Below are 22,486 nucleotides of genomic sequence, written 5' to 3'. Positions count from 1 at the left end.
TCTACTTAAAAGGCAAATCTTGGGGAGGGAGGAGAAGGAAAACACTTCGGGCTGTTATCAGTCACTGAAACCTCAGTGTCAACCAGTCTCAGATCCTTCTCCTAGAACACATTATAATGCAGAAGCGAGGTAGAGAAGGCAGTGAGGCAGGGTTGGGGATGGGATAGAGAGCGACGGTGAGGAGGAAACTGGGAATGTTGGAATGCAAAAGAATCAGGAGGGGCTGCCTGGTACACAGGAAAACATTGCACAGAAAGAGAGATCAGGGTTCAAATGTGCGCTTTTCCTGCTGCTGGCTGTGCTACTGGACGCAAGTTACTTAACCTCTTTGAACTGTAGTTTTCTGATCTGTCAAATGGGGCTAGTACTAGCTAATTTGGGAGTGCCTCTGGGGGTGAAGAGGCGCAAGGTAACAGGTGCTTAGTAGGCGGTCAGTGGCACGGTGCGGGCCTGAGAGAGGACTGGCCAGTGCGGGCTGGGTGCGCCACTTTGCAGTAGGCCAAGGAGGCGGCCCATCTAGATTGTGGTTATTATTTCCCTTCCCTCGGGCCAGATTTCCCGGGCTCTGCTCTGCCTGGGGCCAGCCGTGACCACAGTGACAGCCACCTACATTAATTAATGATGAGAGAAGGCATCTTCTCCATCCTCAAATCCCAAACCCGAGGCAGAGGCGAGAGAACAATAATATTTCATTCTAGGGGAGACAGTCGCCTCAAGCCCAGCTCCAGAAAGGAAAGGGTGAAAACATTCCACCATTCCACTGAAGGCAGGGAGAAAATACCAGTAAGTGGGAGGCAACTCCGCGGCGGGGCGGGCGCGCCAACGGCTGGAGGCTGCGGCACAGGTGGGAGCTGTGCAAGTCTTCCGCCCCGCCCCTCCGCCCCGCCCCCTCCGCCCCAGGGCGTTGCTCAAACCAGGCCCCGCCCCTTTCCCTCCTTCCCCTTGTCCCCCGCGCGGTGCTCCAGCCACACCCGCTTTCTCCCGCCCCAGCCCCTCCCGCCGCCCCTGCACTTCTCCGGGTGCCCGAGCCAGGGAGAGCGGGCCCCACCGGCCACCGCGTGGTGGGGGATAGAGAGCGCGGGCGGGGGGGGGGGGGCGCCACTGCGGCAGCGGCCTTTGTAGTCCCTCTCCTCGCCCCACCCCTGGCTCCTCCTCCTCTTTCTTGCTCTACTCCCTCAACCCGCAACTCCCCCCCCTTCCCCCCCCCCCCCCCGCGGCTACCTTCTTCTCTCCCCACCGCGTCTGGACCACCCCAGGGGGAGGCCGGTGCCATTGACAGCGATCCCAGCACCTCGCTGACCTATTCCCGCTTTGCAGTGAAAAGGAGCTCGAAAGACAACTCAGCAGCATGCCGGGACTGGCAGGTCCCCTTCAGCCTGCGTATGCTGCGGAGAGCCGCAGCCTGGGCCCAGCTCCTGGGCATTCCGTGCCTCCAGCACTGCCCTGTGTGCCCAGCCTGGGCTGGCCCCAGTCCCGGTGAACTGGACAGACTCGCAGTCCCCAGAGGCCTCCTCTGAGAGCCACATGTTGGGGAGAAAGAGACCTGTAACAAAGCAAAGACACCATCCCCGCAGGCCTTTGGATACAGAAACACTCCAAAGACCTCAGATTGTTCACAGGATGAGTAGGGGCAGCAGGGGAGGGGGCAGGAGTGTGGGACACTGTGATGGATGGGCCTGGAGGGGGCCTCTCACACGAAGACTGCAAGACTGGGCCCCAGAGCAGAGTGGAGCCTTATCCAAATTCAACCTGGCAGTCTGGAAGCCTTTGACATTTCCTCTGCGGGAACAGGCTCCACTATAGGTCACATTGCTCTAGGAATGAAAAGAGAATCGTGATCTGAATTATGGTGGAACGTGTTTACCTAAAATCTTATTAAGGTTTATTTTTAGAGCCTATGCCGGCTGGCCTTATCACCAGAGACAAATTCTAGAGGGGTCTCTCTGTTCTACTGACCTTTAAGAAAAGACTTCAAAGATGAAAGGCAAGCAGGGAGGGGCAGTTTCTGTCCTTGGAGAGCAGGTCCTTGCTACACTGGCCGCCCTCACCTGCCTTGACAGGGAGGCAAGCCTATGCACTCAATAATGCCAGGCCCTGGGAACCCTCTGCAGGGCTGAAACGCATTGCCCCGCCCTTCTTCCAAGCCTAGACACCACAAAAGACTAGTCTCCTGACCCACTCCCATCCCACCCCAGCGCCACCCCACCCCCAGCAGACCTTGGGAAAAGGCCAGATTGACCTTTGGGATCATCTCATAATAACAATTACCAAGGGCTTCCGACATGCCAGTATTCTTCCAAATGTTTCACATACAGTAACTCATTTAATTCTTACCATAAGCCTATCATTATCCCCATTTTACAGATTAAAAAACAAAGTCACAGACGTGTTGAAGCCATTTCTCTGAAGTCACAGACCTTTCTGATTGCTCCCTTCATCACCGCAGAGTCCTCGCTCGGAGGCACACTGCCTAAGCCCCACGGGCCAGAGAGCAGTCCGCAGCCTGGCAGAGCTGGCCACTGACGCTGAGGCAGGCACCGGGCAGTGTGAGCGCTCCAGCACAGGCAGGGACTTGGCATCACACCCTTGGAGCGGAGCCAAGAGCTGCTCTCCCTGCCAGGCTGCAGACCCCCTCTCCCACGTGTGCCTCCTGAACAGCTACCTCTCTCCCAGGAGCCCACCAGCGGCCGAGTAGCTCCCTCTTCATCAGACTCCAAAGTAGTCACAGGTTTTAACGGCCCCCGGTTCCCAGTTCCCCCAGCTTTGCAGGGTGATGTGGAGGCTCTGAGTGAAATCTCCAGAGACCCAGAGGGGCGGCTGGAGGCGGCTCAGAGAGGGATGCCACTCCCCACTGTGAACCAATCAGAGTGACTGGGAAGGGGCCATCACGCAGGAGTGGTACCCAGCAAAGGTGGGAGGAGAGGCTCCGGTCCACAGGAGATGGGGGGGTTGAGATGCCGAAATTCATGCACGCAGTCCTCCATGGCTCCGAGGACCCTTTGGGCACCATCCTATCTTTGGCTCAAAAACTGCCCTGAATCACGTTTGCCAGCTGCCTCTGATGTGTGTGGGGGTGGAGAGGTGAAGGGACAGTCCCCGTGGCTGGAGCAGAGCAGGAGAGAGGAGCAGAAATCAATGGAGTAGCAGGAAAGCTGGAGGGGCTGTTTCCTGCAGGAACAAAAAGCCCACAAAGAACTGAGCTGTCTCCCTGGGCAAGGCAGGGCCCGGATCACCGTGGAACACTGCCTGAGAGCAGCGGCGGAGCAGTGCCGAGGTGGCGAAGAGCTGCAACTGTGCGGACAGCCACCAGGACAGCGTGCCCCCCGCCCCACGCAAATGCACAGCTATACACCTCCAGCCTCTCTTGCACACATACAAACTCTCACACACTTCACACTCATCCTTGTACCTACCCATATTCAGACCTAAGCCCTGACACACGCACACACCACTGGGCGAAATAAAGACACAAACGGAGCAACCGGTGAGGCACGCTCCCATGAGATGAGATACGTGTTTGTCCGCTGACCCTGAGACCGGCCCAGACCCACAGAAGCAACCTGACAGACCCCAAGACGTATCCACGGGGCATTCCTGGGGAGGGTCGCTGTGGCCCACTGCCGGCCATGCCCAGACTGCGGGCCCCGGAGCCAGGGGTCTGGCACCTGGTGGCCCATGGCTCAGCTACCAGGACCAAAGTGGCTCCGGGAAGCTCTGAGAATCCCAGCAACTGCCCTGGGGGCACTGGGCTTCCCGGAGGGATTTCAGACACTCCAACTGTGGGGTCACCTGAGCAGCTCTGGGAACATCCGAGAGAGAAAGGGGCGTTTTGTCTACTTTGGCCTAAAGCTTCCATGAGGTCAGTGCTGATCAACAGCGCTCCTCGGCTCCACGGTCTCCACTGGCTCAGATGACAAGTAGGAGGGGGCCCCCTGGCTTGTTCCGTATGGAGACTCACACAGAAATAGCACCCAAGCTGGGAGCTGCATGGTGCAGGTTACCAGCCCAAATCATGGTGCCAGATGGTGGGGCTATCGTCTATGCTCTGCCACTTACTGTGAGACCCTGGGCAAGTTACTGAACCTCTCTAGGCTGTATCCTCAATTGCGAAATGACCACAGTGGTAATCCCCACCTCCTAGGGCTATTGTAAGAATTAAATGGACACATTGAGCCAAGTGCTTCAAGAGTACATGGCCAACTAAGAACCTGGGTAGTCAGGTGTGAGGGCCTGAGGCCCCGGGGGTGGGGGGGCAGGCGACAGGGTGACTGAAGGGCAGAGGGTGGGGCAAGGAGAGGCGAATGGTCTGGAAACCACCAGAGACCCGAGTCTCTGTGCTGTCAACTTTAATATTCTGGAGGGAAAATAAATAAGAGCATATTTCCTCCCGGGGCACAGACTGCTCAGCCAGAAAGCCGCAGAACACAGGAACATTTTCTCATTACTGTATAATGATATTGAAGATAATGTTCTCCTTTTCAAAGGAGCCCAGAGCACTTAGAGATTGCACAGTCAGAGTCCAACTTGCGTGGGCCCTGGGCTGGGTAGCCGAGGTGGCCAGCTGCTGGCGCCGGCCTGCTCCTGCGGTGGGGGTGACAGATGGGCCACGGACCACCCTGGGTAGCCCCTGCCACACTGAGCAGGACTGTATCCTCAGCGCTCCTGCAGCAGGCCTACTGCCATGTGGCCAACCTGTACAGGGAGGCTGCTGACCCTGGAGGTCACCACCAGCTTAGAAGCACAGAAGCCTGGGGGGGGGGCGGCTTTCCAGAAGCAGGGGTCTCTCTCTGCACACTGCACTGCCAATAGGGGAATGGGGGGGCTGCCTGCTCCGAGTTGACATTTATTCCCTGGCGTCCTTTGCAGGTTATGTCTGTGTCTAAGAAGGGTACGGATGAGCTGGGGCAGAGCAGCCAGAGGGAGACCCCACAAGAAAGGACAGGAAGTGACCGCTCTTCTGTCCAGTGCAAGCCCTCCCCATGGGGTGGACTCTGTTCGGGGCGAAGAAACCCAGGTGGGCATAACTCACGGGTGATGGCCTTCCTACCTCTAGGGGCTCTGCTCCAGACTGGACCACACCTGCAGGGAGAGGTGTTCTTTGTGGAAAGAGACAGAGACCCCCTGAAGGACTGCAATGAGCCCAAAGACATTTCAGAGACCTGATGACTTCAGAGTGTCACTGAAGCAAAGAGAATTTGTCCAGGGTCAAGTGGGAGCTGGATCTGGTGAAAGCTCACTACTTTCTCTGCTCTTAAGCCAGATTTGGTATTTTCCTTTTAGAAGAAAGAGGGAAGTGTGTAGCTCGTTGAACTGAGGAGTTCTTCATGCCCTGCTGCAGACCTCCTGCTTTCCTGGGCTCTCAGATGAAAACACTGGTGCTCAGAGTGGACCCCTAGGTGCCCTCCGTGCAGACGGGATGGACCATGACCACTTCCTGAGCGCCAGGAACTGGCACCAGGGAACCCCATCGTCCTAGTGCTTTTTGCCTGGATTTCTGCAAGGTCCAGGTCTCGGATGGACGTCACAAGACAGGTAAGACCACTTGTACTCCTGGAGCTTAAGGTAGAGACAGGCATACAGCAGGTGCTCACAGCTTCTCACTGCCTTCCTATGGCTGATAGCAAACGAGCCATGGCCCGGACAGCTACAATTACCCACGTCTGCTGAGCGTGAATCCTGAGCCGACATGCTTCTCTGCATGCTTTGTATGGACTGTGTCCTTCGGTGTTCTCGGCCGGCTTCTGAGATGGGTCCTCCTCTTAAGCACATGTCACAGGTGAGGAAGTGGGGGCACAGAAAGGTTTGCTTCAGGTGACACAGTGACTAAGTGATGTGGCCAGCATCTGAATCTGGGTAACGTCCAAGCATCTAGCTGGGACACACAAAGGCCTTTGGCGCGGCCCTCAGCCCCTCTGCAGCTTCAGCTCCCGACACTCTCTACCCTGTGTCCCGCTAACAGCCTTTGTGTCCCCTTCCTCTCTCTGTCTCTGTCTCCCTGCCTGGGCTGTGTTTTCTACCTCCCCTCCTTGCTCCCCATTTCAGCACAGCCTTCTCCTGGCTCATACCTGCTTCTCTCTCCAGGTTAATTTCTCCTGCCACCTCTTCTTCGAAGGCTCCCCTTATCTGCATGCCCGAAGTCCCCAAGGCTGAGCCCGGTGCCCCTCTTTTGTGCTCCCCCATGTGGATGGCACTTGCTGTGTGGTGCATTCATTTCCTCCCGCACAGGACTGTTGTCCCCTCGGGGCGACGGTGAGCTCTTCTCTAGCACCGGATCACCAGCACCTGGCAGGGCTTGGTCGTTGCTTGAAGGACTTGTGACCTTCTCCTGGGAAGGGCCAGTGAAGAATCCATTCTTAGTCCAAGGATCACACAAAAACAGCTCGTGTGCCAAACTGTACCTGCAGTTCACGGTTTGCTGGCTCCGCTGTCATTGGGTAAGAGATTTTGAAACAAAAATGTGATTAGTCAAACAAATTCGGTGATTCTCATGGGAGAGCCATACTGTTATTTCAAAATGGAGGCGGGGGGGGGCAGCGGTGTGTTTGGTTGTCACAGTGACTGGGGGTAGTGGGTGAGCAACACTCGAGCCCAGAAGCTGAGGAGGCTAGGCATCTGGCAATGCTCAAGGCAGTCCCACAGAGCGACTCCCCGAGGAGCACAGGCTGGCCATTTGATGCTCCTCTCTCACTGCTTTCCGGTAGCAATGAAACTATCTTGGGAATTCACTGAAAGGAAAAGACAGTAGAGAACCAAATCCCTCCCAGAGCCAATTATTTAGGTAGTCAAGACAGGAGAAATGAGAATGTAAGCCTGAGGCAAGGACTCTCTTCGGTTCTTCCTGGGATTCCTGGCACAGTGCGCAACACACACAGGCCTCCATGTGTGGTCACCCTGCCCATCGGTGCTGCCGAGGCTTGGCAGAGAGGGCTTCAGCGCCTCAAGACCTGCCGTGGCTCGCTGGGTCTTTTGCAGGCTGTCCCAGGACAGGGTTGGCCCCGAAGAGCTGGAAGCTCACCTGAGGAGACTGAACGGAAGCTGGGATCCCTTAAAATGGGTCATAATCTGTCCTGAGCTGGCCAGATCCATCTGCAAAGCCTGTGTCTGGCTGAGTGTGCAGGGGCATGAAGCTGTGTGCTGGCAGGCTTCACTGAAAAGGCATCAGCAAGCCACAGGCTGCATGCAGCGGGGTGGCTCCATGAGCAGTCAAGCCAGGAGGTCCAGAGCAGCCGGCAGAGCTGCCCCCCTGACTCCCCCTTTCTCCCTCGCTTCATCCCCATTACACATCTGGAGTTTATGCATACATTGCTATTTAAATAACTTAGGTAAAACCTCACATTCTCTCATCATGAAAATGAATCGAGTATCGGTCTAAAACCATTACTCAAATGCTTGTAGGCACTTTAGAAAAATGTACCAGTAAGTACGAAAAGGTTCAATCTTCCCTTTGAATAGCTTTGACCATAGTTTCCTAGGCCATAGAGACCTTAGTTAGAACTGGACTCTGAAGGTTGAAACTGCTTCTAGTCCCTATAAGGCATGGATTTCTTCATTCTCTTGAAGTCGTCATTTCCCCATTTGTAAGGCCAGAGTGACTGATCCCTGCCCAGCCTTTTTTCTGGGGGTGACTCTGGTAATCTCAAAGAGATGTGGTCCGTTAAAGTCTTTTATGAACTATAAAGCACCATGAAAAATATAAAATCCCTTAGGATGTCTTGTTTTTGCATAAATCAGAATCTGGTTCTTCCTAAAAATTTCTTCTGCCTTAAAATTATTCCTCTTTAGAACAAACTAGTTATTTGCATGAGAAAACAGGTCATATAGACCTTTCATTTTGGGGCCAGATGGTAGGTACCAAGATTAGCTCCAATTTCATAGCATCACTTGGAAATTCCATGGTGGGATTTCTCAGTGTCTTTTATGTCTTCAAGCAGTCCGTCTCCATATCAAGGGGTCTACATCTGTCCAGCTGTGCTAGGTACTAAGATGGCTGTCTTATCTTCCCCAGGTTGTGGCCACCCCTAGAGAGTTTATGTAACTTGTCCCCCAAAATCCAATGAGACGTCAACCATTTTCTTAAAATTTTTTCCTATAAAATTAAATCTAGTTATTTTAATCTTTCCTAGGAGACTTAAAACATATTTCCTTCTTGTAAAATCACCAACATATGCACAATCAGTCTTCAGTAAAAACCAAAATATGCAAGTGCAAAGTAAATTGACAGGAAAAATGCAAATTCCAAAATCTCAGAAGCATTGCTTTTAGTCTTGTTTTCTTATGTGCTCAAAGCAGACCCTGCAAATCAGGTTGTGCAGAAACATGGGAAAGAAGGTGAAATATGACTGACAACTCCAGGAAGAAGGGAGAAGATGTGGTTATGGACCCCCTGGAATTCTTTCTGTGTGGTCGAGCTGTCCTGTGTCTTGTGAGGATGGGAGCTATTTTTATCTCACATGAACCCCACTGTTCCTTGACGCAGTGAGCCCAAACCTTCAGGATGGGAGCAAGTATTTCTCTCCCACCACCTGCCACTCCCCTCTCCTTTGGCTTCAGTGACTCCAGCATTCCCCTGACTTCTGTAGGCCTGAGAGGTCCAAATCCCAGAGCTGATTCAGCTCACATCCACAACACGGCAGCGTGCTCCAGGGCCAGCTAATGAGTTGCTCTGGGGTTTTGGGTCCTTCACTTCCAAGGTCAGCTCAATTTCTGACAAGGCAGAAGGACAGACCATATCTGTAAAGTGGCAGGATATGAGGGAAGTAGAATACTCTTTCAATGTTAGCTTTATTTTTGTTTCCCCACCTTCCCTTCTGCTGGCCCAGAAAACACTACTTGTTTCTCTACAGGCTTTAGGAGCTGCCTTCCATTTCTGGAAGAGTTCAGTCCAGTCCATCTGATTAGTTCACTCCCCAGACACGTGTGAAGCAGGTCAAGTGCGCCAAGTGGTAACAGGCTCAGTGGGGTATCATGGGAGAGTGCCCAAGGGCAGGGTGTACTGCCACTGCCAGGCAAAGTTCCCTCTATCCAACATGGTGCTATCCTAAGATCTTCACTATGGAAATCCTACCTATTCTCAAAGCCCAATTCACACCCTTGACCTTAATCACCTGGATGGGAAGAGACCACCTCCCCACCCCCCGGTGGCAGCCCTTCTCTGCACCACGCAGAAGCTTCGTATCACTGACCACCATGAATCCCGTTTGTTTGCATGAGTATCTTAGTTTTCCCCTTGAATATCAGTTCCTGGAAGGAGGCTGGATCTAAATCTCATGCAGCCTTACACTCCAGACAATCCCTAGCCTAGTGTTTGCACACACAAGGTGTTCAATAAATTATTTCATTTCTAAAATACTGGCTTCTTTAGATTTTTACAGCTTTCCTAAGTTTAATGGTTATAAAAACATACATGGGGAAATCTCTAAGCACTTGAAAATGAAACAAAACATTACAAACAATCCATTAGTCAGAAAGTCTCGAGGAAAATCAGAAAATATTTTCAACTCAATGAAAATAAAAACATAAAATATCAAAATTTATGGGATGTACCTAAAGCAGTGCTTAGAAGAAAACGTCAATGCCTGTGTTAGAAAAGAAAGACGTCAGATTGATCACCTAAGCTCATACCTTCAGAAACTAGAACAGGAAGAGCAAAATCAGGAGAAAGCAAGCAAAAAAAAGGGGGGGGGTGTACAAAAGAAGAGCTGATATCAATGAAATGATAAACAGAACAATAGAGAAAAATCAATGAATCCGAAAGATGGTTCTTTGAAAAGATCAACAAAATTGATAAACATCTAATAAAAAAGGAGAAAAAAACACAAATCACTGACATCAGGAATGAGAGCCATCACTACCAGTGCTGTAGACATTAATGAGGTAGTAAGAGAATTACTGCAAACAACTCTACACACACAAATCTGACAATTTAGATGAAATGGACTAATCACCTGAAAACCACAAACTACCAGTTCAGTCATGATGACAAGGGTTACCTGAATAGTCGTATGATGATTAAAGACATTGAATTCATAGTCAAAAAACCTTTTGAAAGAGAAATCTCCAGGCCTGCATGGTCTCACTAGTGAATGCTCACACACATTTCAAGAAGAGCTAGCAAATAAGGAGGAGCACTCCCCAGCTTGTTTTAGCAGGCAGCATTCTCCTAAGAGCAAAGCCACATAGCCACAATAGAAAACTTCAGATCCATATCCATCACGAACATAGATACAAAAATCCTCAACAAAAATGAGCAAATCGAATCCAACGATAAATGAAAATAGGAACACATCATGACTAAATGTCCTTCAACAAGTGAATGGGGCAATGATACTCCATATTCTCACTGTGGTGATGGTTACACAAATCTGTACATGTTACAATGCATAGAACTGTACACACACACACCAGGAAATTTTACTGTATGTCGATTTCTAAAATAAGGTTTAAAAATGGGTGTGTTTTGTGTGTGTGTTAGCTCTCTGGTGATGGTCACTAGCTTTTGTACTATACCTTCACCAAAGTGCTTTCAGATACGTTTCACATAATTTTCTCACCGACAATCACACGAAAGCATGTTATTGGTTTCATTTTACAGATGGGGAAACTGAGTCTTAGAGGGGGGAATGTCTTCACACATATTAAGGAGCAAGCCAAGCCACAGGTCAAGGTCCTCAGTGGAAGGTCCCTATCAGCAGAGTTCCTGTGAGCTCCCCTCTGGCTCTGTGCTTGTACCCCAGAAGGTGGTGGCAGGGAAACCCCCATGTCGCCCTCCCCCATGGAAAATGAATACAGATGCAATTGTGCCCAAGGCCAGTGGCTCCCAGGACCTCACTGCGAAGGTTTTCATGAGTGGGAACTCGAAGCACATGGAAGCTATGGCAAGCTCCTGGCTACGGCAGCTCATCTCCAGAAAGCATGGTGTTCAGCCCACCACAGCAGAGAAGACTTCCCCCACTCTCTAGGTGCCTGCTCTCCAGAGGGTTTCTTTTTCTTCTGTGATCTTTTCTTCTGTAATCTCCTAAGGGTAAGGTATTCTACCAGGTTCCAAGTAAATGGGGAGGTGGAATGGAAGAGCAAGAATGAAGACTGCCAGAGGATTCCATTCAATTTTCTCCAGTTCCCTGCAACTTTAAGACAATTATCTGAGATACCCTCTACTCCCCATCCCAAGCACATGTGTGTTAAGAGAGGAGGAAAGAGCAGAAACTGGGAGAGATGCCCACTGGGCCCTAATTGATTGAGGTGGTCAGGAGGAGTGAGTGATGTGCCAAGAACACACTAATGAAAAATGTGCTAATGACAGATTGTTATGTATTTGTATATCTCTCCCCTTCTTTCAATTCAGTTAATATTTATCAAATATCTGAAGGGGTGTATGTGTCCATGTAATTGCTTATATCCCCTCTTCATCAGAGTAGATCTTGATGGTCAAGAGCCATTCCTAGGGGACTTGATTTTTAAATGGGATAACAGTTCACGATGCCGCAGGAACTTTTGCCAAAACTCTGGAACTCATCAGGAAAGTTTGGACAAGCGAGGGGCAAGTGTATCTCCCAGTGGCCACCAGTACAGACCTTACCTTACTGCAATGACATCTTTTTGGAGTGATATTCTGCTTCAAAAGCTTGATTCTGGCTTCAGCATCCTAAGGCTGAGTCATTCCCTCCCATTCCAACCCCAGTGGAGTCAGTCTGGCATGGGGGCTGCAGGGATGAGTGAATTTTGGAAGGCATTGAAAATGCAGAATGGGGTCTGAGATTCTGCCGCGAAGGAGGAGTGGGCTAAGGGGAAGTTTGCAGCGCCTCTGCCGCCTGTGGTGAGTAGAGACTGTAGGTAAGGCACATTTCATGTGCGGGCACTAGCAAGTCATGGCAAAGGGCATGGAATGACTTCATTTTGTCCGGGACCATGAGGCATCACGGCATGCTTTTTAGGGAGGGCAACTGTGTGTCTCCTGTGCTTGCAGCAACATACCCTAATGGTTGGAAGAGGGGCAATCCTAGGAGAACATATTTTAGGGAAAAGTAAGAAAGACCCAGTTGCTTTCCAGGCAGCCTAAGGGTACCCTGGGAGCCTAAGACTCTTTCTTCCTTAAGGACTCAGCATGGTAGATTTTGAAATAATATTTTAAAATATCCCTATCTCCAGCAGCTTTCTTTTTCGGGAAGCAGAGCCTGTCTTAGTGTTCCCCAAATAAAGCCAAGTAAAGAACTGGGGGTAATCCTGAATCTATGTTATGGTTATGGGGTGCTTTATTTCAGTTTAAGAAGCAATTTCTCACACACTGTCTCATCTGATTTTCCAATTCCATGAGGCAGGTTTTAGGACCCCATTCTGCACCTGTAGGTGAGGAAATCAAGGCTCGGAGAGATTAAGGAACGTGCCCAAATTCTCTCAATAATTACATGGCAGAGCAGGGACTAACTCCCAGGTCTGTCTGCGCAACACCCTTCTGTGTCCTCTGGCGACTCTCCTATCTGGAGTGAGGTTCTCGAACTGAACGCCATCTCTAGGGATTGTGAAAATGACACTCACAAGATGAGAACTTCCTTTCACTCCAATTCTGAATTTAGTAAGTGAAGACCTTAGTAGGTGCTCTACGGCTGGCCAGGAGTGATTGTTGAATGTTTTCCAAATCCAGCCCTGCCTTCCTTCCTCCCTCCGTTCCCTCCTCTCACAAACACATACCAAGGCACTGCCACACACAAGTCATGGTGTTAGGCACTGTGGAAGTTACAAAGATAAATGAGAGTCAGTTTCTTCCTCCAGGCGCTTTACAAGGTCATATTTAATCACAGATAGGCATGTTACAGTAGACCGTAAGGAAGTCCAGGGATCCAATATCTCCTCTGTTGTACTTATGGGAATCTTTGTTTGCTTATATTCTGTTGCCATCAACGGTAAGCTCCCTGTGAGTAGGAACCCATCTCTACTCACCACTGAATTCTCAGTACCTAGAACAGCACCACCTAGGACACAGTTGGTGGTCCCTGCTGACTGAATGAATCAGTGAGAAGTTGATCCTTAATGGGGGTCTCCTGGAAAGTTTCAAGGAGACGCTAGCATTTGTACCAGGCCTTGATGAAGAGGGAGGTGTTTTAGCAGGTAAGGTAGCTATGTGTGTTCTAGACAGAATGTGAAGACTGTGGGGCCAGACAAGAACAGCTGGGACGGTGCAACGGACACTGAGTTGGGCTGAAATGTAAGGTACCATGTGGGAAGGAAGTGACGTTGGGCCTGTATCACGCAGGGCCCGGATGGCAGCTGTTTGTTGGGTTGGCCACGGGAGACCATTCAAGTGTCCATAGTGGGGAGAGGCTGGCCAGACCCGTGGGTTAGTGTGACAGACCTGGTATCGATCAGAGCGGGAGTGATAGGAGGGGGGTTGCCGAGGGTATTTAAGGTGGCAGCAAGAGTCCAGGTGAGAGGTGACTGAACTCAGCTCAAGTTGGGGGACTAGGAACAGAGGGTACTTCACAACCAGAACATTCTGATCTCAGGAAGCGGATGAATGTGGAGGTTGAAGGACAGAGGGAATCAAAGAGGATACTGAGGGGGGCACCTGGGAACCAGGAAGAGGAGTTACATGAGAGGAGGGGACAACTGTTTGCTTGGGGCATCTCACGCTCGAGTGCCCATGGGATGCCTGGTGAGAATGTCCAGCCGACTGTCAGAATGTCCAAGAGGTGAGTGTGGCCTGAAAACCCCTTCTAATCCTGGGTCAAAAATAGCCAGTGGAGTGGGCTGCGGGATTACAGGCTGCAGAGCATCGGCCTGGGAAGGGGCCTTGGAACTCACTCCTCTTCTGAGGCCCAGAGAGGTTGGGTGACTTGCCCAAGGTCACACAGCCAATTGGCCCTCCCTAATTCTTATAGGAGGTCAAGTAACTTTTAGGTGATTTGAATATTAAAATTGAAAAGTTGCTAACTTGCATCTCTCTATGTGCAAAGCTGATTATGGTATTACAGCAATGAAATAAAGTGAATGATCTCTGTTGGTGAATGTAGCTGCCACCCAGGTGAGAACAAGGTCCTAAAGGAATCAGGTGCTGGATGGGCGGTGGCTTGGATTTTATTTGTTTTTTGTTTTTGGTGTGCTTTTGTTTCCTTGGGTCTCTGGCATTCAGCACCCCATGAGGGCCACAACCACAGATAATCAACTTGTGCTCTGAATCCATGACCTCTCAAACTTCCAAAATCCCAGGAGGTGGAAGAAAGAAAACCAAGCCTTGTACTGCACCCCAAATTCCTTTCTTCCTCACCTAAGTGACATTGTCCAGCTACAGACTCTAGGACTTTTAAGAAAAGCAAACAAAACACTAACCACATGCCAAAGGTCACCTGGCCTGCAGTGAGAATGAATGATTAACTCCTGTGAAAGTGAGTTTTGAGGATTTTTTACAGCGGTCAAAGGTACAACTCGAAAATGTTAGCCCAGGGGAAATTCTAAGACAGCTCCTCCCCCCATCCCATGGGCTCCATCCATTCCCTCTCCCTTTCCCTCCAAGATCATGACCCGTGTCCATGTGCGGAGTGAACCCTGTCAAGGGCAGAAGGTGTGGGTCGTTCCCTCTCCCCTGGCCCCTGAGGGCTCATCTGACTGCAGAGGGGGCAGGAAGGCTAAGCTTCTACCTGGAAGGCCTGGTGTGCTTCGTCTCCATGCATCTCTCCCGGCCCCTGTACTGCGAGAAATTCATTAGGACAAAGGCACAAAACATGGCTTCCCCGGCATCCAGGGGGGTGAACTTGCGGGAACTCCTTTTTCTCTCTGAGCCTCCAAATGCTCATCAACAAAATGGGTTTATGATGCCTACCTACCAAAGGGTTGTTGAGGAGCGGATGACATAAGATAAAGCAGAAAGCACACAAAAATGTGCTTGGTGCCTAGGCTTGGAGTCCTTTCCTTTCCTGCAGCATCCCCCTCCCTCTTAACCCTCCTTCCCAGACGCCTCGGGGCTTCTCCTTTTCCCCTTCCTTGTCCTTCCCGGGTCTGTAAGGACAAGGAATTACAGGAGCACCCCTGCCTTTTCTCTTCCGCAGCCCCTCCACTCCTGCGGGGGAGGCGCCGGCCTCCCTGCGGGACACGGAAATGCCACCGTCTGCTGGGGTGCCCCCGCCTCCCATGGTGCAGTGAGAAAAGAGGGGTCTCCAGGAGCACACGGTCAGCCCGGGGGGTCAGAAGGCCCACTCCAGGCGGCAGGTGAAGCAGCGAAGAATCCCAAGGGCGCAGGGCTCTGTGGGGGAAGGGGGGGGTCGGCTGGCGGGCCTCTCAGGACAGGTGGCACTGCCTGTGCGCAGGGTCGGCAGGAGAGGAGCCGCGGGCGCCCCCTGCCGCTCCGCAGTCATATAGCACTGAGCTCCGCTGTGGACCTCTCTGCCCAGCGCAGCCCCAGGACTTTCCGCCCTCCGAGCTCCGCAGGGTGAGGGGTGCACCCGTTCCCCGCCCCCACTGCTCCTCTTCACTCCTTCAAGAAGCCATATCCTGGTCACCAAGGCCACAAGTCACTAATGGTAGCCCCTGGACAGAGAGAGTCAAGGGCAGAGAGCTTTCCTGATGCCCCTTGACCCACAGTGTGGGCGAAGAACAACATCTGGGAGGGAGGCAGGAGAGGGGAGGGAAAGGCAAGCTGAGAGTGCGGGGCCTGAGGACTGTCATGACCCCGGCAGCGCGGGGGGGAGGGGGTGGTGGTGGTGGTGGTGGTGGTGGGCAGAACGCAGCTCTCTTTGACCCCTGGCCACCAAATGATCCAACCGTGGATTTCCTTAGGCCGGGGCAGGTGGCTTGCTCACCTGGTCTCTCAGGTGTGAAACTACACTGTCCTTTGGGTTGGGTGCTCCGCCTAATATCCTAACATCCCTCTGAGCCCCGAAGAGGGAGGTGACATTTTACATGATATTCAAGAGTTCTGCGTGACGCCGTGAATGTGTTTCTGTTCATTTACAATGCCATTCTCACAGGAGCACTGCTCACTCCGTCTTTTGTATTTGGCCTTCAAAGGTTGGGTCCGGACAGAAGATTCATAGGTTACAAAGCCTGAGGACAGAAGATGTAAGCTCACAAAACAAAGACACACAGCCAAGAAATGATGCTGGCTGAATGAGAGGAAATGAATGGTCTAGACCCAGAGACAAAGAGAATGGGACAGAGACCTTCTGCCAAGAGCCCTACTGTGTGTCCCTATGCTTGGCAGGAAGGGAGGGTGAAGGCTTGAACCCCTTTCTGATGTGTTCTGTTTAAATGCCAAGTGCATGTGTTTGCACGTGTGTGTGTGTGTGTGTGTGTGTGTGTGTGTGTTCACCCAGTCCACAAAATGCCGGTGTTGGATCCTGGCTCAGCTGGCTGTGTCCAGCAAACACCAGCCACAAGGAGGAAGCATCAGGGCTCCCCAGGTAGCGCAGGGAGGCTGAGATGTGGAGTGGCCCCCCTGCAGCGTGAGTGTGCGCCCTGCACTCTCCCATATCACACTGGGCTCCACACTGAGAGAGCAGCCCCGCCATTCTGGAAGGAAAGCATCCAGAGCCCCGAGGCAGCTTTCCTTTCTCTAAAGCCAAGGATTGATTCCTCAACCCTTCGGAATGTTACTTCATGGGGGAGTGGGGTGGGGAAGAGCCTGGCTGGAGCGAAGACCTGGGTTTGAGTCCAGCCCCTGCCTGGAACTGAAGCCTACTGTGGGTCGAAATCATTCATTCATCCCTTCATCTAACTACCCATTTAACAAATATTCACTGAGCACATGCTAGGCACCAGGCCCTGTTCTCAGTGCAACAGAGACTCTGCCCGTGAGCAGCTTACATTCTAGTAAGGAGCAGGCAACCCACTATGGGGAGAGTAAAGCAGGGTGAGGGCACAGAGAGGAGGGGTGCCGTCTGCTAGGCTGGTCAGGGAGGAGGGGGGCTAGGTCAGCATGCAGGCCAAGGGATTTCTGAACACAGGGGCAAACCAGTACGAAGGCCTGGGGCAGGAATGAGCTTGTGTTTGAAACAAGGCAAGGAAAGTAGCGTCCTGTGGCCCAAATGGAGTGAAGGTGAGAGGTGGCGGGGAGAGAAGGGCAGCAGGCAGATCACGTGGGCTGTCTGGGCTGCAGTGGGAAGTTTCAGGTTTTTTCTAAGAGGGATGGGAAGCTACGAAGGGTTGGAGCAGGGAAACATGATTTGATTTGCATGTCAACAAGAGGACCGGGTCTTGTGGGGAAGACTTCGGTGGGGTGGGGTGGGTGGCAAAAATGGGAGCAAGGGACCCAGTGAAGAAATCCCTGTAGCACTCTAGAAAGGAGAGGGGGTGCCTTGGCCTGCAGTGGGAGCTGCGTGGAGGGCGTGGGGATACACACTCAGACTACATTTGGAAAGGAACGCCAAGAGGATTTACTTTACTGGTGGACTGAAGGTGTGGGGTGATGGAAGGAGAGGCTCCAAGACAACGCATGGTTGTGGCTGAAGCAAATGGCTGGACAATGACTCTATTTACTGAGTGCGGGCAGCCTGGAGAAGGGAAATCAAGAGTTCAGTCAGGGACATTGTACATTTGAGCAAATCATCTTCCCGCCTCTCTTCCGGCTCCTCCCTTCCCACCGCTACAATGAAGGGTTGTAGTCACCAGTGGTCACCAGGATCTGCTCCCTGGTGATTAGGGCTACTTTCCTAATCCTTCCACATTCCCACGACTTTTTTTTTTTTTAAGATTTTATTTATTGATTTGACAGAGACAGCCAGCGAGAGAGGGAACACAAGCAGGGGGAGTGAGAGGAAGAAGCAGACTCATAGCGGAAGAGCCTGATGTGGGGCCTGATCCCATAACGCCGGGATCACGCCCTGAGCCGAAGGCAGACGCCTAACCGCTGTGCCACCCAGGCGCCCCTCACATTCCCATGACTTTTAAACCCACTAACAGATTCTGACTTCAGAGAAAATAAGTAACTGTACCCTTTTAATTCTCTTTTGGGGAAAGGGATAGGGAGACCCCACAAAAGCAGGTCCCCGTGTCCCACAAGGGTCCTGCCCATGCTGATGTCCCGACAATCATGACAGCGGAACCAGGGTGGAGGGAGGGGGGACGAGTCAGCACCCAGGTCCCAGGTGAGGGAGAATCACCAAAAATGTCTGGCCAGAGTGTGATTTGGATTTCAATTCCTACACTGCTGAAGTCTGCACTTAAGAAGTTTCAGGGGCTTTTGAGGGGGGAAAAAAAGCATTTTGGACTTTCAGTTACAAACCAACTCAAAGTTTGTGATCTGAGGCCCATGGTTCAGCCTGTCTCAATGCCCAGGTACTTGCACTCTAAATGTAAAGACCTCTACCATCTCTTCAAGTGAGAAAATTCTATGATTCCATCATTTTAAAGGAGAGAAAAAAATCAAATGCACATCAAAGTCCAAGAAGCTTGAGACCTGAATGGATAGTTTCTGAAGGAGTTCTGCAAACATCTGGGCCTTTGGATTTTGGGATGAGTGGGATGGAAAGTGGTTGGAGGACTGGGAGCAGAGGAGTAACATGATTTGAAAACTGGAGAGGACCCAGATTGTGAGTGATGGGCAGAGACCAGGGAATCCCTAGGCCATCACCACATCGGGATACTTGAAGCTCTAAACCAATCAGGCCTATTTGTTCAACCGAATGCTCAAACCAAAATCATCCCGAGAAGCCTGCACCATTGCTGTTGGAAGCACGGTTCACTTGTGCCCTGCAAGGTTATTGGTCGTCTGCTATGTGCCACACACTGGGGATACTGTGGGATAGAAGACATTGTGTGTGTGTGTGTGTGTGTGTGTGTGTGTGGTGGGTAGTGGCAAGCAAGCTAGAATCCAAATCTGGGGTCATAATAGCAGATAACATGGGAAGGGGAGTGATAGGAGCCAAACCCCTGCAGTCCTTGGTGGGAGAAAATAGGTATTGGTTAAATTTGACTTAGCCTTGGTAACCATTAAAAGGACAGAGAGATAGCATATGGACCTTACAAACTAGTAAGGGGGATAAAGAAGTAGAAAAAGAAAAAAACCCTTAATTTTGTATTTAAAAAAGGCAAGACGGTAGGGCGAAAGACAGAAGAAGGTTTAGAAAATGGGTCACATAGAAAGTACAAGAGTAGCAATAAATCCAAATGCATTAGTCATCGGAATAGATGTAAACGGACTAAACATTAGAGCCAAGAGACCTCAACTGTCATATGTGATGCGAAAATCAGCCATTTATAAGAGACAGAGTTATTAACAATGTAAAGATACAAATAGGTTGAAAGCTAACTGATGGAAAATGATATACTAGGGGCAAATAAAGTGGTCGTGTCCTGATATTAGTATCAGACAAAAATCAATGTTTATGCAAAATGTTTAGCATAGTTCAGAAAACGTCACCTTACAGTGATAAACTCCAGTTTACTGGGAAGATATAAACATTCTAACCCTGCGTGTCCCTAATAATACAGCCTGAAAGTATATTAAGCACAAGTTGTTGGCGCTGTAAGGAGAAATAAAAAAATCCACACTCATAATGGGAAATTTTAAAACAACTCTCTTGGTAAATGTTGGAAAATGCAGCCAAAAAGAAACCTGAAACATACACAAACTTTGAGCACCACACCATCTAACGGACATTCCTTGTACCTTGCATCTAGGCTCGCGGACCCCTTGTATGCACTGACCAACGCAGAAACACTAAGCGAAAAGCTGGCCTCCACGGGCATCCAAGGATCAGGACCTTCAGACCATTGTCTTTTTTTTTTTTAAGACTTTTTAAAAAAAGATTTTATTTATTTATTTGAGACCGAGCAAGCAAGCAAGCGCGAGCCCATGTGAGAGTAGGGGGAGGGGCAGAGGGAGAGGGACAAGCAGACTCCCCGCTGGGCATGAAGCCTGAAGCCTGACTCCCCCTGGCTCTATCTCACAACCCTAAGATCATGGCCTAAATCAAGAGTCTGATGCTTAACTGAATGAGCCACCCAGGCACCCCAAGACCATTGTCTTTGACTATAATGCAATCTATTTAGAAATCAGTGATGAAAACATAACTAGGAAACCCAGTATGTTTGGAAATAATACTTCTTAAAAACTTCTAAGTACCCCATAGGTCAACAAGGAAATCATAGTAGACATCTGAAAATAAACAGTACTAAATGAGACAAAAATGCAATTTACCAACACCCATGGAATTCCACTAAAATGGTATTAAAGGTAATTCATAAACTTAGAAAAGAAGAAATGCTGAGGAGTTCTGAGCTAAGCAGTTAAGAAGATATAACAATAAACATCAGAATAAACCTGAAGTAGTAGAGGGAAAGAAAGATATGAACAGAAATTAATGAAAAACATATGAAGAGGAACAAAGCAAACAACAATTACTTGGTAAGTCTCAACGAAAAAGAGGAGTACTAACATCAGAATTTAAATAAAGTTTTATGAGCAATATGTTTGCTAGTAAATTTGAACCCTTAGATGAAACAGATGAATTCTTGGTAAAATACAAATTAACAAGCTCAAGAAGAAGTAGGAAATCTGAGTATCATTTATCCCTGAAAGGAAATAGCGTAAAATCTTCCAACAAAGAAAACACAAGACCCAGTCAGCTTTTTAGGTGGGTTTTACCAAACTTCCAAACAAAGGGATTATTCTAATTTTATTAGAATTGAATTAAAAAAGAGAGAGAGAGAGTATTTCCTGACTCTGGTGAAAGGCAGAGTAGCAAAATTTTAGAGAACAACATAGGAGCATATCTCCATGACCTTAAAAAATGGGATTTCCTACACAAGATACAAAATGCACTCCATTATAATGGAGAAAGTCACTGAAAATTCACTGACATTAAAAGAAAGAATTTAGATTGGTGCTCCCACTTCAGAAAATACGTTGACATTACCTCGCTAATTTAAATATATATGTAAATACACGTATGTCCTTTGACCTTGAGATTTCACTCTTATGTATACATACACCCTTAAAAGACCCGAGTGCATTGGAAGATACATGTAAGAATGTGCGTAAAAATGGTTCAAATCACTAAAACTAGAAACAACCCAGCTGCCCAGTTACGGTAACATAAACATGTACAGTTGCATAAGCTCACTGTGGAATATTCCACAGCAGTGAAAAGGAACACACCACTGCCCACACGGGAGAACCTCAGAAGCACACTCTGGACAAGAGCCAGTCATGAAGACTTTGTACAGTAGGATTCCATTTACATAGAGCTCAAAAAACGGGCACAACTAAAAAGACATTCGGATGCAAGCAGGTCATATTTTGTTGATTCTAAAATACACTTTTCGCATTCTAATCTCCCTAAAATAGGATGAAGCATCTTACAAACAGTGGCGTCATGCAACGACATTTAGCACACTTTTCGTTCTTAGACATGAAATAAAGACTCGCCTCAAAATTGGGGGGGGGGCTTAGGTTCAATGAAATATGATGGGTAGTCAAACTATTAAGAAAAACAGAATGGCTAACATAAAATTTGGGAGGGAGGGGGCTGGGGGATGGAATGGCACCTAGAATTCTAAACACTGGCCAAATGCTGTTTTTCACCTAGATGGCAAATATATTGCTGTCTGTTCCATTGTTCTTCTTTAAACACTTTCAACTCTCACATGTATGGTGTCTTTCACACAACAAGGTGTGTGGAGGCAAGGAAGCAGGGCTACACGGACAATACTCAGGAAGCTGGACAGTGAAAGGGGATAAGGAAATGGAGGCTATGCCAGGCACTAAACGGAAAGCCGTCCCTGAGATGCTGGGCGGCATGGCTCCAACACACAGGAAGTCTAGAGATACTGCCTCCAGTGAGCGAGGGACAAAGGACAAGAAGGATTTGTGGAACTCGTGCTGGAATTCTGCATGTCTTCCCTGTCATGGCTCATGAAGAATTTACACATGGGGTGGGAGTCGTTACCAGGACTGGCAGAGGTGGGGGAATGGCCCTGACGAGTTGGTGTCTAAAATGCTAAGCACGTATTCCACGGTTACTATGTGCCAGATTATAAAAGGAGGAGCTTCTGACATCCATTCCTCTGCTTATTTCCCTCCTTAGAGCAGTGAAGCAGCTCCTCTCTCCTCAGGCCTGGATTCGTTGCCCAGGGCCGCCATCACAAAACACCACAGACCGCATGGCTTACACAACGCAACATTATTTTCTCACGGTTCTAGAGAATGGGAACCCGAGATCAAGGTGCTGGCAGTACTGGCTTCTCCTGAGGCCTCACTCCTTTTCTTACAGAGGGCCTTTCCTCCCTGCACCCCTGCCACAGGTGCCTCCACCCCTTCTCCACAGGAAGGTCAGTCCCAGTGGATCGGTGCCACCCTAATGGCCTCATTTTAACCCAGTCACCTCTTGAAAGGCCTCATTTCCAAATACAGTCAGATTCTGAGGTGCTGGTGGTAAGGGCTTCCACGTACAAATCTGGGTGGGGGGAGGAGGAGGGCGTGGGGGACACAATTCAGCCCCTAACCATTCCCATGAAGAAATGGGAGATGTAGAGAGGGGTGAACAACTTGCCAAGGGCATAC

Source organism: Ursus americanus, chromosome 12 (genome assembly GCF_024610735.1).
Source record: "Ursus americanus isolate L20-20 chromosome 12, mUrsAme1.1.p, whole genome shotgun sequence".
Classification (NCBI taxonomy): domain Eukaryota; kingdom Metazoa; phylum Chordata; class Mammalia; order Carnivora; family Ursidae; genus Ursus; species Ursus americanus.
This window is presented reverse-complemented; position numbering follows the sequence as displayed.